The following is a 5000-nucleotide window of genomic DNA, read 5'->3' on the forward strand; positions in this document are numbered from 1 at the left end:
CTGGACGCTGGACTGGCCGGGCCATGCAGGAAAATTCATCGAGGGGACACGCTGAAGAAACAGCGCTGGTTTAGACACGGTGGGCGCAGTGTTGGAATCGGCAGCGCCGATGAAACCGGCAAAGTCGGCAGAATTGGCAGCGGGTGCTGGCGATGGGTCTGGACGGGCTGGATAGTCCAAGGCTCGACGAGAAAGACCGCAGGTTGAGACACTGGGGCAGTGGCAGCCCGCGGGACAGTGTTGGCAGATTCGGCAGCGCAGATTTGTGCGGCTGCAGGTTCGTCGGGGAAAATCGGCAGCGCAGATTTTTCGACGAGCATGGGCTGGACGATGGACTGTCCAGGCCAGGCAGGAAAATTTGTCGAGGGGACACGCTGACGAAACAGCGCTGGTTCAGGCACGGCGGGCAGTGTTGGAATCGGCAGCGCCGACGAAATCGGCAAAGTCGGCAGAATCGGCAGCGCAGATTTTTCGACGAACATGGGCTGGACGCTGGACTGGCCGGGCCATGCAGGAAAATTCATCGAGGGGACACGCTGACGAAACAGCGCTGGTTCAGGCACGGCGGGCAGTGGTGGAATCGGCAGCGCCGACGAAATCGGCAAAGTCGGCAGAATCGGCAGCGGGTGCTGGCGATGGGTCTGGACGGGCTGGATAGTCCAAGGCTCGACGAGAAAGACTGCTGGTTTAGACACTGGGGCAGTGGCAGCCCGCGGGACAGTGTCGGCAGATTCGGCAGCGCAGATTTGTGCGGCTGCAGGTTCGTCGGGGAAAATCGGCAGCGCAGATTTTGCGACGAACATGGGCTGGGCGATGGACTGTCCAGGCCAGGCAGGAAAATTTGTCGAGGGGACACGCTGACGAAACAGCGCTGGTTCAGGCACGGCGGGCAGTGTTGGAATCGGCAGCGCCGACGAAATCGGCAAAGTCGGCAGAATCGGCAGCGCAGATTTTTCGACGAACACGGGCTGGACGGTGGACTGTCCAGGCCAGGCAGGAAAATTTGTCGAGGGGACACGCTGACGAAACAGCGCTGGTTCAGGCACGGCGGGCAGTGTTGGAATCGGCAGCGCCGACGAAATCGGCAAAGTCGGCAGAATCGGCAGCGCAGATTTTTCGACGAACATGGGCTGGACGCTGGACTGGCCGGGCCATGCAGGAAAATTCATCGAGGGGACACGCTGACGAAACAGCGCTGGTTCAGGCACGGCGGGCAGTGGTGGAATCGGCAGCGCCGACGAAATCGGCAAAGTCGGCAGAATCGGCAGCGGGTGCTGGCGATGGGTCTGGACGGGCTGGATAGTCCAAGGCTCGACGAGAAAGACTGCTGGTTTAGACACTGGGGCAGTGGCAGCCCGCGGGACAGTGTCGGCAGATTCGGCAGCGCAGATTTGTGCGGCTGCAGGTTCGTCGGGGAAAATCGGCAGCGCAGATTTTGCGACGAACATGGGCTGGGCGATGGACTGTCCAGGCCAGGCAGGAAAATTTGTCGAGGGGACACGCTGACGAAACAGCGCTGGTTCAGGCACGGCGGGCAGTGTTGGAATCGGCAGCGCCGACGAAATCGGCAAAGTCGGCAGAATCGGCAGCGCAGATTTTTCGACGAACACGGGCTGGACGGTGGACTGTCCAGGCCAGGCAGGAAAATTCGTCGAGGGGACACGCTGACGAAACAGCGCTGGTTCAGACACGGTGGGCGCAGTGTTGGAATCGGCAGCGCCGAGAAAATCGGCAAAGTCGGCAGAATCGGCAGCAGGTGCTGGCGATGAGTCAGGACGGACTGGATAGTCCAAGGCTCGATGAGAAAGACCGCTGGTTTAGACACTGGGGCAGTGGCAGCCCGCGGGGCAGTGTCGGCAGATTCGGCAGCAGTGTCTGCCGATTCGGCAGCGTTGGCTTGTTGGCGCGGGGGGCCGATTCGAGTGGGGACTTGGGCAGCGGGCAGTGAAAGCAAGAGTTTCCCCGATGCTGCCGGGAAAAACGCTCCCCGGGATGGCCGGGTGAGATGACCCGGCGGCCCGCGACGGGTCATTCAATTCCATGCCCCGTCAACATAACTCCCGATGTACTGTTTGCTTTTTCGGAAGAAGAGATCCATCCCCCCATCCTCGGCCAGCCAAAAACGCTCCAATTAATGGCCGGGTGAGATGACCCGGAGGCCCGCGACGCGTCATTCAAATCACTGCCCTATCGGCTACAACTGCTGATGGGTGGGATTAGAGGCCTGCCATGGTGGTGAGGGGCGGCGAGGACCGTGAAAGCTAGAGTTTTTCAGAGGCTGCCGGGAAAAAGGCCCCTCGGGTGGCGGGGTGCGAGGACCAGGCGCGTCATTCAATTCTCTTCCCTATCAACTTGGCTCCCGTTGGCGGGATTGGAGGCCTACTGTTTGTTACAGGGCTAAAATCGTCAGGGGAAGAGCTGACGAAACAATGCTGGTTTGGATGCAGGGGGTAGTGTTGGAATCGGCAGCGCGGACAAAATCGGCAAAGTCGACAAAAAAGACTGTTGGTCTGGACATCGGGGCAGCGGCAGCCATGCCGACAGGGGGGGAAATCGGCAGCACAGATTTGTGCAGCTGCAGGTTCGTCGGGGAAATCGGCAGCGCAGATTTTTCGATGAACATGGGCTGGAAGATGGACTGTCCAGGCCAGGCAGGGAAATTCGTCAAGGGGACACGCTGACGAAACAGCGCTGGTTCAGGCACGGCGGGCAGTGTTGGAATCGGCAGCGCCGACGAAATCGGCAAAGTCGGCAGAAGCGGCAGCGGGTGCTGGCGATGAGTCTGGACGATTTATAGTCCAGGGCTTGATGGAAAAGACTGTTGGTCCAGACAATGGGGCAGTGGCAGCGCGGATTTGTGCAGCTGCAGGTTCGTCGGGGAAAATCGGCAGCGCAGATTTTTCGACGAACAGGGGCTGGGCGCTGGACTGGCCGGGCCAGGCAGGAAAATTCGTCAGGGGGGCACGCTGACGAAAACAGGGGCTGCGGAGTGGAAAATCGGCAGCGCAGATTTTTCGACGAACAGGGGCTGGACCGGCCGGGCCAGGCAGGAAAATTCGTCAGGGGGGCACGCTGACGAAAAGAGGGGCTGCCGCGTGGAAAATCGGCAGCGCAGATTTTTCGACGAACAGGGGCTGGACGCTGGACTGGGCCAGGCAGGAAAATTCGTCAGGGGGCACGCTGACGAAAAGAGGGGCTGCCGCGTGGAAAATCGGCAGCGCAGATTTTTCGACGAACATTCGTCAGGGGGGCACGCTGACGAAAAGAGGGGCTGCCGCGTGGAAAATCGGCAGCGCAGATTTTTCGACGAACATTCGTCAGGGGGGCACGCTGAGGAAAACAGGGGCTGCCGCGTGGAAAATCGGCAGCGCAGATTTTTCGACGAACAGGGGCTGGATGCTGGACCGGCCGGGCCAGGCAGGAAAATTCGTCAGGGGGGCACGCTGACGAAAAGAGGGGCTGCCGCGTGGAAAATCGGCAGCGCAGATTTTTCGACGAACAGGGGCTGGACTGGCCGGGCCAGGCAGGAAAATTCGTCAGGGGGGCACGCTGACGAAAAGAGGGGCTGCCGCGTGGAAAATCGGCAGCGCAGATTTTTCGACGAACAGGGGCTGGACGCTGGACTGGGCCAGGCAGGAAAATTCGTCAGGGGGGCACGCTGACGAAAACAGGGGCTGCCGCGTGGAATGGCAGCCTACACGCAGATGCGAATTCGGCAGCGCACGATGGCTTGAGCAGGTCATGGGTTCGACTTGGCGCGATCTGAAACCTGGACGAGGGACTGTCGACGCTGGACGAGCCAGCGCGGTGGCCTGTCGTGCCCCGTTCAGGGGGGGCCTGCCGCGGAGACAGCCCTCGCGGGCTCGACAGCGCAGGCCAGCGTCCCCGACGTCGCTGGCCGCGGCAGGCGAGCTGCCGGGGTTCCCGCATTCCTACAAGAAAACGTCGTGCTTTCCACATGAAACCAATCCAGTAAAATCAGCCATATTTTTATGAGGCTGCCCACTGAATTTGGGGTCATTCCGGGCCGGTTCCTAGTTTTGCGGATTTACTCGATTTCTAATGGTAGGAAAATTAAAACAAATACTTCCCGACCTCGAAAAATTCTGGGAAAATTAATGAAGGTGGATTGGATTTTTGCCAACCTCTGTGCAAAATTTCAGCTCAAAATACCAAGAAATGAATTTTTTAGAGGGGGGGTGACAGCTGGGACCTAGTAGTGTCTCCCCCTGCCAGAGCTGCAATGACACTTATTGCTCTTTAGGGAGCCACCAGGCCGGCGCCCCTCAAAGACCACACGCGCGCGCGCGCCCGCCCGCGCTGGGCGCTGGGGCGCTGGGGCCTGAGGGCCTGGGGCCCTTGGGGGCCCTTGGGCGCTTGGGCGCGCGCGCGCGGCCCCCGCAGCCATGCCGCGCTGCGCGACGCGCGGACAGCCCCTGCTGGCTTGCTCTCTCGCCCGCGGGGGGGCTGCCTTCGGGCCCTGGCCCCCCGCGCTCTGGCCTGCCCCCCGCGTGGGAGAGGCTAGGCGCTGCAGGGGCCAGCCCGACGTCGCTGGCCGCGGCAGGCGAGCCGCCGGGGTTCCCGCATTCCTACAACAAAACGTCGTGCTTTCCACATGAAATCAATCCAGTAAAATCAGCCATATTTTTATGAGGCTGCCCACTGAATTTGGGGTCATTCCGAGCCGGTTCCTATTTTTTCCGATTTCCTCGATTTTTAATGGTAGGAAAATAAAAAAAAATACTTCCCGACCTCGAAAAATTCTGGAAAAATTAATAAAGTTGGATTGGATTTTTGCCAACCTCTGTGCAAAATTTCAGCTCAAAATACCAAGAAATGAATTTTTTAGAGGGGGGGTGACAGCTGGGACCTAGTAGTGTCTCCCCCTGCCAGAGCTTCAATGACACTTATTGCTCTTTAGGGGGGTGCCCCCTGACTGGCCATGGGGCGCGCTGGCCTGGCGCCCATAGGCCTGCCGCGGGGGATATGTGGGCTGTTGC

Source organism: Populus nigra, chromosome 2 (genome assembly GCF_951802175.1).
Source record: "Populus nigra chromosome 2, ddPopNigr1.1, whole genome shotgun sequence".
In the NCBI taxonomy this organism is placed as follows: Eukaryota; Viridiplantae; Streptophyta; class Magnoliopsida; order Malpighiales; family Salicaceae; genus Populus; species Populus nigra.